Genomic DNA, 12,982 nt, shown 5'->3' with positions numbered 1-12,982 from the left:
GGAATTTGAATCCCTCCCTGCTGCACCACTGCTCAAGCCACGTATTCATCTGCGCTATCCTGCGATTCCTACTCTGACTATCACGTGGCACTGGTAGCAATCCCGAGATTACTACTTTTGAGGTCCTACTTTTTAATTTAGCTCGTAGCTCCTTAAATTCATTTCGTAGGACCTCATCCCTTTTTTTACCTATGTCGTTGGTACTAATGTGCACCACGACAACTGGCTGATCTCCATCCCTTTTTCGAATGTCCTGCACCCGCTCCGAGACATCCTTGACCCTTGCACCAGGGAGGCAACATACCATCCTGGAGTCTCGGTTGCGGCCGCAGAAACGCCTATCTATTCCCTTTACAATTGAATCCCCTATCACGACCGCTCTCCCACTCTTTTTTCTGCCCTCCTGTGTAACAGAGCCAGCCACGGTGCCATGAACTTGGCTGCTGCTGCCCTCCCCTGATGAGTCATCCTCCTCAACAGTACCCAAAGCAGTGTATCTGTTTTGCAGGGGGATGACCACAGGGGACTCCTGCACTACCTTCCTTGCACTGCTCTTCCTGTTGGTCTTCCATTCCCTATATGGCTGTGGACCCTTTCCCTGCGGTACGACCAACTCGCTACACGTGATACTCACGTCATTCTCAGCATCGTGGATGCTCCAGAGTGAATCCACCCTCAGCTCCAACTCCGCAACGCGGACCGTCAGGAGCTGGAGGTGGATACACTTCCTGCACACGTAGTCGTCAGGGACACTGGAGTCATCCCCGAGTTCCCACATGGTACAGGAGGAGCATAACACCTGACCGAGCTCTCCTGCCATGACTTAACCCTTAGATACACTTAAATTGGCAACAACAATGTTAAAAGTTACTCACTGATATAGAAGAGAAAAAAGAAAAACTACTCACCAATCCAGCCAATCACTTACCCTCTTTGCTGTGACGTCACCTTTTGATTTCTTTCTACTTCTTTTTGCCTTCTCCCTGTAGCTGCACAAGTCACGCCTTTTATAGGCCTCTCCACACACCTCCTCGACGCTGCTCCCGACTGCCGCCGACGCTGGGCCCCGGACTCCCTGCTGTGCCTTTTATCGGCCTCACCACACACTTCCTCGACGCTGCTCCTGACTGCCGCCGACGCTGGGCCCCGGACTCCCTGCTGTGCCTTTTATAGGCCTCACCACACACCTCCTCGACGCTGCTCCCGACTGCCGCCGACGCTGGGCCCCAGACTCCCTGCTGTGCCTTTTATAGGCCTCTCCACGCACCTCCTCGACGCTGCTCCCGACTGCCAGACCAGGTAAGGACCTTCCCTAAATGACATTAACGAACTAGTTGCAACATTCCAACAATCACTTTTGCTGATACCAGCTTTATAACTGAATTTAAATTCTCAAACTGCCATGGTTGGGATTATGAACTCACATTCTCGCGATTACTGGCCCAGTAACGTAAGCATCTACACCCTGACGTGGCTTTTGCCTGACTCTCAGAAATGATTGAGGTGAATGCTGCTCTGTAAAGGCACGAAGGAAGCTGTGGTGCGTCACTAACAAGACACAACTGGCTTAGCCATTGATTTCTACATTAGGGATTGACAGTCCCTGTAGTGGGAATTTTTAGAAACCTCACCCTATGCATTCTGGGGGTGTTGAAATGGTCAAGTAAAGTCTGCCTAAAGATAGTGTAAAATTAGCCAAGAAGTCTGCTGAGATTGAGTCATGGAGTAAGGAGAAGGAGGACAAAGTATGGGTGCAGTGCAAAACAGATGTATGCATGTTTTTCGCTGACGAGGACGAACCGAATGCCCTAAACTCTGACCTCAGGGTCCCATGTACCTTATTGTAACCTGTTTTTCTTCTTGCATGGTAACCACAATGCGCTTGTGGTTTGTGAGCTTAAATATGGAATGGCCAGGACCAGCCAACGAGTTCGTGGGCGACAGGCTGAGGGCTTGTGGCACTGATCTCCGACTCGGTCGAGTCTTTGTGTACGTATAATAAACTTGTGTCTTTTCCATTTGAGTAGATGGGTGTCTGAGTCATATTCTTTAAATATAGATTCTGCCCCAACAGTCCCAGATGCAGGGAGACTGGGAGAGGAGTTGGAGACTCCTCACCTGACACCCACACGCATGTACTTTCCAGCTGCTGGAGGACCTTTGTCTGACTGATGTTTAGCGTAAGGCCCATGCTTTCGTACCCCTCAGTAAATACATCGACTATGTCCTGGAGTTCAGCCTGTGTATGTGCGCAGATGCAGGTGTCGTCCGCGTACTGTAGCTCGACGACAGAGGTTGGGGTGGCCCTAAGTGGAGGAAGTGCATCCGGGAGGGCGCTGAGCACCTCGAGTCTCGTCGACGAGAGCATGCGGAAATCAAGCGCAGGCAGCGGAAAGAGCGTGCGGCAAACCTGTCCCACCCACCCTTACCCTCAACGACTATCTGTCCCACCTGTGGCAGGGACTGTGGCTCTCGTATTGGACTGTTCAGCCACCTAAGGACTCATGTTTGGAATCAAATCTTCCTCAGATCTGAGGACCTGCCTATGATGATGACTTTCCAGTGGGTGTGACTAGCGATTAGTCAGGAGACGGAACGAGGACTCTGTGTAAACTAGGGATCGAACTTGGTGTCTGCACCACACTGTGCATTGCCTTAACCCTCCTCCAAGCCATTAACAGTGTCCCTGTGCCATTTTATCTCTGCCTCATCATTCACAGTGAGTTTGTGCTCGCTCGTGCAGACCGGAATTACGCGCAGGAGTCACGATGCATTTAGAATTGATTAAACTCTGAGTCGTCGAGCATTTCTTGGCAGGTACATGACAGATTTATAAATTCCAGAGTCACCTCCCTCGCTGCTGATTATAGTGCAGAGTAATGATCACCTCGAGACAACTTGGCCCCATTCCACACACAATTACTCATGTAAAATTATACATGGAGGGGGGACAGCGATAAGTACAAGCACTATAAATAGAAGGAAAAAGAGCAGATGGCCAGGAATGAATTGCAGGCCTGCACGTGCTCCTGAGTTGGTGCTGAGCTCCTAAGCCCAGGAACAACACGGGATTGCCTTTGTCTGTAGTTCGGCAGTTCAAACACAGGCCGTGTGCTGATGTTTCATTCCTGGTGTCCATTTGTAAAAGCATCTGGTGCGACATCAGGTTGTGCTGACGAACACTAATAGTGTGTGTCAAAGGCCTTTGTAAGGTCAGCAGGCCGGGGCCATTAGAGGGAGGAGCATGCGGTGGCCCGGCCCGGAAATCGACGCGATCCCGGCCTGTAAGACCATCAGCGGGCCGGGGCCATTAGAGGGAGCAGCGTGCAGCGGCATACCACTGCAGGGAGCAGCACGTGCTGCTGCAGGAGGGCGACGGCTGATTGCAGTGCGGGCAGGTACAGCAGGAGCGGCGAGGTCAGGGCGAAGGAGTGGCAAGAGTTCACAGAGAGAGATGTAATCAGGGCCCAGGAGAGGCATGAATTCGGGGCCCAGTAGAGGCAAGGGCCCAGGGGCAGCACGGGACACTGCGATATGTGTGGGCACTAGGTCCGTGCAGCAGAGCTGACCTCCAGTCGTCTTGGTTAATCCTTGCCACCGGAACAAGACCTAGCTCTGTCAAGCCCGTGTGGTGGCTGGTGTGCAACGGCCACCACGCGTTAAAAAAATCCACGCACAGGCATCTTCCACCCTTCAGGATGTAGTTCGGGATCTGGAATATTAGGTCCTTCATTGAAACACCTGTGAAATCATCCCTTTTTGACGTGGAAGCAAGTCATCCTCGTTTCGAGGGACTGCTTATGATGATGATTTAAGGTCAAAGAAGGCCATGTACAAGGGTTGGTGCTGTTCCCTGCATTTCTCTTGCACTTGTCGCGCCGTAACGATGATGTCCGCAGTGAGAAAAAGGCGGCACCTATTCAGGGGCGCAGTGGGTTACCGGCAATGAGGTTAAAGTTACGGGAAAGGGAGCCGCACGTTAGAATCACGCAATCATTGCAGCCCAGAAGGAGGCCATCAGGTCCAATAGTGCCTGTGCTGGCTCTTTGAAAAGAGCTGTCCACTGAGTCCCACTCATCCCGCTCGTTTCCCAGACCCCTGCAAATCTTTCCTAGTCAATGATATATCTGCTTCCCTTTTTGAAAATTACTATTGAATCTGCTTCCACCACCCTTTCAGGCAGTTCATTCCAGATCGCAACAACTCACTGCGTAAAAACAATTTTCCTCATCTCCCCTCTGGTTCAAATATATGAACGTGCTGATAATGGATTTTGGAAAGCGCAGGGTGATAAGGTAGTTTGTTGTGAATATCATTAACAGGTCTGTCATGTACTGTTGGTAGTATCTCAAGGTGTGCCACCAGAGGACACAGCAGTGGGAGACTTGTAGGTTACCTGTACAGGTGTGCCTGGCCTAGTATAAAAGGCAGGCCACACGACGTGATCCTCACTCTGGAGTTAGCAAATAAAGGACTAAGGTCACTACAGTTCAAGTACAACACTCGTGGAGTCATTAGTAGAACATCCAAGGACACAACAATTGGCGACGAGGTTATGAACTTTCACGCGATAAAGGTTACCCTTGGTATGTTGCAGCAGTATGCCGATGGTGATGATTGGGATGTCTTTGTGGAGAGGTTTGACCATTTCTTCACAGCAAACAACCTGGCAGGAGACGACCCTGACACTGGCTGATAAGCATAGAGTTATCTTGCTAACCAGTTGTGGGCCCACCGTCTATGGCCTCGTTAGATGAAGGAATTGAGTGTAATATCTCCAAGTTTGTATATGACACTAAACTGAGTGGTGGTGTGAGCTGTGAGGAGGACGCTAAGAGGCTGCAGGGTGACTTGGACAGGTTATGTGAATGGGCAAATGCATGGCAGGTGAAGTATAATGTGGATAAATGTGAGGTTATCCACTTTGGGGGCAAAAACACGAAGGAAGAATATTATCCGAATGGCGGCAGATTAGGAAATGGGGAGATGCAACGAGACCTGGGTGTCATGGTACATCAGTCATTGAAAGTTGGCATGCAGGTACTGCAAGGGGTGAAGAAGGCAAATGATATGTTGGCCTTCATAGCTAGGGGATTTGAGTATAGGAGCAGGGAGGTCTTACTGCAGTTGTACAGGGCCTTGGTGAGGCCTCACCTGGAATATTGTGTTCAGTTTTGGTCTCCTAATCTGAGGAAGGACGTTCTTGCTATTGAGGGAATGCAGCCAAGGTTCACCAGACTGATTCCCGGGATGGAAGGACTGACATATGAGGGGAGACTGGATCAACTGGGCTTGTATTCACTGGAGTTTAGAAGGATGAGAGGGGATCTCATAGAAACATATAAAATTCTGACGGGATTGGACAGGTTAGATGCAGGAAGAATGTTCCCAATGTTGGGGAAATCCAAAACCAGGGGACACAGTCTTAGGATAAGGGGTAGGCCTTTTTAGGATTGAGATGAGGAGAAACTTCTTCACTCACTTGTTAACCTGTGGAATTCCTTACCGCAGAGAGTTGTTGATGCCAGTTCATTGGATATATTCAAGAGGGAGTTAGATATGGCCCTTACGGTTAAAGGGATCAAGGGGTATGTAGAGAAAGCAGGAAAGGGGTACTGAGGGAAAGATCAGCCATGATCTTGTTGAATGGTGATGCAGGCTCGAAGGGCCGAATGGCCGACTCCTGCACCTATTTTCTATGTTTCTATGTCAGGGACTTGCTGGCATCAGCGAAGACAATGACCAAGATGTACGAGGAGCTCATAACCCTGATCCATGAGCAACTCAAGCCCAAGGAGAGCATCCTCACAGTCAGACACTGGTTCTCACCCACCAACAGCCCGAAGGCCAGGAAATCGCGAAATACGCTGCAAACCTCAGGAGGCTGGCAGCACCATGCGAGTTCGGCAACCACCTCAACAAAGCGCTGCGGGACATTTTTGTCATTGGAATTGGCCATAAGGGCCTTCTTCATAAGCTACTGTCGGCTGATACCACAGTCACACTGCAGAAGGCCATCTCCGTGAGCCAGGCATTCATGACCTCGACCTGTGGCTCTAGGCAGATGACTCATCCTCAGGACTCAAACCCGGCAGGTACTGTGCACAGAGTGGCGCCGTTTAGAGGCTGGACTGTTGAGCGCGAACCCTCTCAGGGAAGAGAGAATAGGCCCCCGAGTCCCTTAACTCAGAGTCCGCCGAGGGGGGCTAATCGAGCAGATCCATGCTGGAGTTGTGGAGGGAATCACAGGGCTCACCATTGCCGCTTTAAAGACTATGTGTGCAAGGGCTGCAGCACAAAGGGCCACCTCCAGTGAATGTGTAAGCGAAATATAACTCACTATGTTGATGAAGAGTCTGCAATGGCCATGAATCCAGCGCGGATTATGAAATGATAGACAGAGAGGCAGCTCAGCCTCACGATGAGGTATATAGCAGGTTTACCGGCACCACCGAGTGTTCCCCGTTGAGGATGGAAGTCAAGATAGATGGCGTTCAAGTCTCCATGAAAGTGGACACGGGGGCGAGCCAGTCAGTAATGAATCAAGAAGCCTTTGAGAGGCTATCGGACAATCAAGCTGAATGACCCAAGTTGGTCCTGGTTCAGGCAAAGCTGCACACCTACACCGATGAACTTATCCCAGTCGTTGGTGGTGCGAATGTAAAGGTACTCCATGATGGCGTGGTGCGCAAGTTACCTCTGTGGATTGTTGCAGGTGATGGACCAACGCTGCTTGGCAGAAGGTGGATGGAGAAGATTCATTGGAAGTGGGAAGACTTCAACCCTCCAACGATCGAAGCCCTCCGCGTTCGGAGGCATAGCAAGCCTTCACCTGAGAGCAAACCAGCACAGCACCCGAGGCACAGACCACCCAGCACAACTGCATGGAGATGATCCAGCTGAGATGACCCGAACACTCCTTCCAGGCTCCAGTGGTAGGACTCCGGGGGAAGAAAATCGGATCCAAAGGCGACTTCCCAGCTTCGGAGGCAGAACCCGGGGAGAAGAGGATCACCACAGTCGACATCGTAGATGGAGGAAAGATGGCGCCCAAACCACGAGGTGAGGCACTGAAGAAAAAGATGGCGGCGGCCAGACCACGAGGTGCAGCGCTGATGGAGCAACACGTGGTACCAAGCGAAGAAGAGGATTGGGGTAAAGCAAGCAAGGCTCTCTTAAAGGAGGCCTGCAACCCACTACAATTAAAGGGACTGTTCCACACACTCAAGCAATGTAATGGCAACTGTAAATCAGAGACAAAATGTGTAACTGACGATCAGAAGTGTGTACATGCAATAAGCAAGGAAAAGTCGCGCGATCATGTAAAATGTGTAATTGATGATCTGAATTGTGTACATGCAACCAGCGAGGAAAAGTCGCGCGATTGCGATCGGAGCTACAGAGTATCCATCATAAGTAATGAAAAGTTGTGCGATGTAGGATTTAAACCGCACACAACCAATGCCGCGGGCAGACACCCGTCGGGAGCACACAGGTCCAGCGAGCTACCCAATGCTGTAGCCTGTGTCCTGGGGAACAGAGTCATGCACCATGGAGTGTGGCCACAAGCAACCAACACACACGAGCTGCAGAGCAAGTGAGCTCTGCAGGGCAACAGCACCGGTATCGATACCCTACCCCTGATCGGCTCCATCTCTCAGGTACCCGATACACCAACTGCCACAAGCCTGAAAGAGCAAACTGTTCCAAGACGCAGCCCCCAGACCCCATCGCCACCAAGGCCATACCCGTAAACTAAGGGTCACCCGCTACAGTCTCCCCAAAGGGGACCGGGACCAGCCAGGATCCCAAACCAAACAACGTCCAGGCTAGCGACTCGGCAGTTCCCTGTGCACTGCTAGACGGCAGCTCCTGAGGGAGCAGCAGCGACCCAGGGCGCTAAGAAAGGACAGGGAGGTCACAGGCATCTGTGAACCTGCCCAACGCTAGGAACCACGGCAACAACCCCAAGAGCCCAAGGGCAGGCAACTTGAGCCAACTGGGTTCCCACTGCCAGCACTGAGCACCGCACTGCCACCATACTGCAGGGACACCATCCAGCAGTTCTGGAACTAGTTTGTCCTCACGCACTGGTCACTGCATCAATAATGTATCTCACCAGTCTAATGTACTTATCTCACAATGGAACCACAAATGTAATGCAAACTTATTTTTCTGAACTTGAATGTATATGAATGCAATGAGCCACCAACATAATCTATAAGTTGGGGGTGGGAGGGTGAATGGAGTGGTCAGGGACACACACAAACAGCAACCACCAGCACTCTACTGCACCAACCACTCACCCAAGATTGAAACGACCTGCCAAGGGTCAATCAGGTAGAGCCTAATTAGAGCTCAGCCCAGAGCACAATCAATGCAGAGGTTGTTATGTATTTAACTCCTTGTAACCTGTGTCACACCTGACCACTAGAGGGCCTACCTGATGTTGTCCCAAGGGATCCCAGCATCCCTTGGGAGCACAGTATATAAGCAGGCCGCCCACGAGGTACCTGCACTCTGGAACTTTAATAAAGGAGCTAAGGTCACACTTGCTCATTACACACAGTACTCAGTCTGATCATTTAGTATGAGTGTATCAATTGGCGACGAGGTAACAACCAACCGCGCAAAATGCAAAGAACAGTCGACATCCTGGAGAAGTTCTTAGAGGGGGACGATTGGGAGGCCTTCGTGGAGAAACTCAACCAATACTTCGTGGCCAATGAGCTGGAAGGGGACGAGAACGCGACTAATCGAAGGGCGATCCTCCTAACTCTCTGTGGGGCAACAACCTATGGCCTCGTGAAGAATCTCCTGGCCCCGGCAAAACCAACAGAGAAATCCTACGAAGAACTGTGTACGCTGGTCCGGGAGCACCTAAATCTAAGGAAAGTGTTTTGATGGTGAGATGTCGGTTCTACACGTGTCAACGATCAGAGGGCCAGGAAGTGGCGAGCTATGTCGCCGAACTAAGGCGCCTTGCAGAACATTGTGAGTTTGAGGGATTCCTAAAACAAATGCTCAGAGACTTTTTTGTACTGGGCATCGGACATGAGACAATCTTTCGCAAACTGTTGACTGTAGAAACTCCGAATCTGAGTAAAGCCATAACGATAGCCCAGGCATTTATGTCCACCAGCGACAACACCAAACAGATTTCACAGAACAAAGAAGTTTCGGCCAGTACTGTACATAAAGTGACGTCTGTTTTGAGCAGAAAATGTACAGGGCAGAATGTACACGCTGGCTGCTGTGGCCCGACCTCAATTGACCCAGAGTCCACCATCAGCTGTTAATGCGAGGCAGTTGGCGCTGCGGAGGAGATCATCGGCCCCATCAATGCTGCTTTAAGCACTATGCGTGCAATGGCTGCAGAACAATGGGACACCTCCATCGAATGTGCAGGTGAGCTGCAAACCCTGCAAACTCTGCAAACTACCACGTTGCAGAGGAAGATCTATCCACAGTGGATCAGACGGAATTGGAAACTCATACAGAGGAGGCAGAGGTGTACAGGGTACACACGTTCACAACGAAATGCCCACCAATAATGTTCAAAGTTGAACTGAACGGTATTCCAGTGTCTATGGAGCTGGACACGGGGGCAAGTCAGTCCATAATGAGTAAAACGGCCTTCGACAGGCTGTGGGGAAAGAAGGCACACAGACCCAAGCTCAGCCCCATTCACACCAAACTAAGAACTTACACAAAAGAACCAATCCCTGTAGTTGGCAGTGCTGAAGTCAAAGTCTCCTATGATGGAGCAGTACACGAACTCCCGCTGTGGATTGTGCCAAAAGATGGCCCCACATTGTTTGGTAGAAGCTGGCTGGGGAAAATCCGCTGGAACTGGGACGACATCCAAGCGCTCTCGTCCATCGGCGACATCCAAGCGCTCTCGTCCATCGACGACACCGCATGTACCCAGGTTCTAAGCAAATTCCCTTCGTTATTCGCGCCAGGCATTGGAAGCTTCTCGGGGGCGAAAGTGCAGATCCATTTGGTTCCCGGTACACGACCCATCCACCACAAGGCTCGGGCGGTACCATACATGATGCGTGAAAAAGTGGAAATCGAGCTGGACAGGCTGCAATGTGAAAGCATCATCGCGCCGGTGGAATTCAACGACTGGGCAAGTCCAATTGTTCCGGTACTCAAGGAGGACGGTACGGTTACAATTTGCGGGGACTATAAAGTAACGATTAACCGTTTTCCGCTGCAGGCCCAGTACCCGCTACCCAAGGCAGACGACCTATTTGCGACCCTGGCTGGAGGGAAGACGTTCACCAAGCTGGACTTGACCTCGGTCTACATGATGCAGGAGCTGAAGGAGTCTTCTAAAGGCCTCACCTGCATCAACACGCAGAAAGGGCTGTTTATCTACAACCGGTGCCCGTTCGGGATTCAGTCAGCCGCAGCGATCTTCCAGCGGAACATGGAGAACCTGCTAAAGTCGATTCCTTGCACATGGTCTTCCAGGACGACATATCGGTTACAGGTCGGGACACCATGGAGCACTTGAAGAATCTGGAGGAGGTTCTTAATCGGTTGGATTGCGTGGGGCTCAGGTTGAAACGCTCAAAGCGTGTGTTCCTGGCACAAGACGTCGAATTCTTAGGAAGGAGTATCGCAGCAGACCCACTGACGCCAAGACGGAGGCCATCAAGAACACGCCGCGACCACAGAACGTGACGGAGCTGCGGTCGTTCCTGGGACTCCTTAACTGCTTCGGTAATTTCCTACCTGAGTTAAGCACCCTGCTAGAACCCCTACATGCGCTACTGTGCAAGAGAGACAATTGGATATGGGGGAATTCACAAGAGGCTGCCTTTAAGAAAGCTAAAAATTTATTGTGTTCTAACAAACTACTTGTCCTGTATAACCCATGTAAACGATTGGTGTCAGCTTGCGATGCGTCGTCAAACGGGATCAGGTGTGTGTTACAACAGGCTAACGAATTGGGAATTTTGCAACCAGTTGCGTATGCATCCAGGAGTTTGTCCAAGGCCGAAAGGGCCTACAGAATAGTTGAAAAAGAGGCTCTGGCGTGTGTTTATGGGGTAAAAGAAATGACCAGTACTTATTTGGCCTCAAGTTCGAGCTTAAAACTAACCACAAGCCGCTCATATCGCTATTCTTGGAGAGCAAAGGGATTAATACCAATGCCTCTGCCCTCATCCAAAGATGGGCGCTCACGCTGTCGGCATACAACTATGTAATCCGCCACACACCGGGCACAGAGAACTGTGCAGGTGCTCTCAGTCGGCTATAATTGGAAATGGCACAACCAACGGACTTGCTCATGGTCATGGAGGCATTTGAGAACGAGAAATCCCCCGTTACGGCCCGCCAGATCAGGACCTGGACCAGCCAGGATCCTTTACAGACCCTGGTAAAAAACTGTCCTCCATGGGAGCTGGTCCAGTATTCCAGTGGAGATACAGGAAGCGATTAAGACATTCCACAGATGCAAGGATGAGCTGTCCCTGCAGGCGAACTGTCTTTTATAGGTCAATTGTGTGGTCTTGCCCAAGAAAGGCAGAGTCACATTCATTTACAAACTGCACAGCACCCACCCAGGCATCGTAATGATGAAAGCCATAGCCAGATCCCACGTGTGGTGGTCCGGCATCGACTCAGATTTAGAGTCATGTGTGCGCCAGTGCAACACTTGCTCTCAGTTGAGCAATGCACCAGAGAGGCACTGCTAAGTTTGTGGTCCTGGCCATCCAAACCGTGGTCGAGGATCCATGTAGACTATGCAGGCCCATTCCTAGGCAAAATGTTTTTGATTGTCATGGACGCTTACTCAAAATGGATTGAATGTGCAATAATGTCTGTAAGCACATCCATAGCCACCATTGAAAGTCTACGAGCTGTGTTTGCCACGCACGGCCTGTCTGATGTCCAAGTCAGCGACAATGGGCCGTGCTTCACCAGTGCTGAATTCAAGGAATTCATGACCCGCAACGGGGTCAAACATGTCACATCTGCCCCGTTCAAGCCCGCATCCAACAGCCAGGCAGAACGGCCAGTTCAGACCATCAAGCAAAGCTTGAAACGCGTGTCGGAAAGCTACCTGCTGACCCGGTTGTCCCGAGTACTGCTCAGCTACCGCACAAGACCCCACTCACTCTCCGGGTTCCCCCAGCTGAGCTGCTCATGAAACGGGCACTTAAAACAAGGCTCTCTCTGGTCCACCCTGAGCTACATGATCACGTGGAGGACAAGCGGCATCAAAAAAGTGTGTACCATGACCGCGCAACTTTGTCACGCGATATTGAGATCAATGATCCTGTGTTTGTGCTCAATTATGGGCATGGTCCCAAATGGCTCGCTGGCACGGTCACAGCCAAAGAGGGGAGTAGGGTATTTCAGGTCAAAGTGACCAATGGACAAACGCACAGAAAACACTTGGACCAAATCAAATTGCGGTTCACCAACAGCTACGAGCAACCTGAAGAGGACACCACCAACTTTGACCTTCCAACAGACACACAAGTGGCAACTGACATCACAGTTGACCACGAAACCGAACTCATCATTCCCAGCTGCCCGGCAAGGCCGGCTGCCCAACAGCCCAGTGAAGAACTGACCAACCCATCCACACCAGCATTTGTGCTGAGATGATCGACAAGGGAGCGCAAAGCCCCAGATCGTCTCATCTTGCAAATAAGTGTACTGTTGACTTCCCGGGGGTGGGGAGGGGGGGGGCGGTGGAGGGAGGTGATGTTATGTATTTAACCCCTTGTAACCTGCATCACATCTGACCACCAGAGGGCCTACCTGTTGGAGTCCCAAGGGATCGCAGCATCCCTTGGGAGCACAGTATATAAGCAGACCACCCATGAGGTACCTGCACTCTGGAACCTTAATAAAGGAGCTAAGGTCACGCTTGCTCATTACACACAGTACTCAGTCTGACCATTTATTATGAATGTATCAGAGGCAATTTGCATTAAAGGCTTAGAGAAGAGTG

The sequence above is a fragment of the Pristiophorus japonicus genome, chromosome 5 (genome assembly GCF_044704955.1).
Source record: "Pristiophorus japonicus isolate sPriJap1 chromosome 5, sPriJap1.hap1, whole genome shotgun sequence".
Lineage (NCBI taxonomy): Eukaryota > Metazoa > Chordata > Chondrichthyes > Pristiophoridae > Pristiophorus > Pristiophorus japonicus.
Note: the sequence above shows the minus strand (reverse complement) of the source record.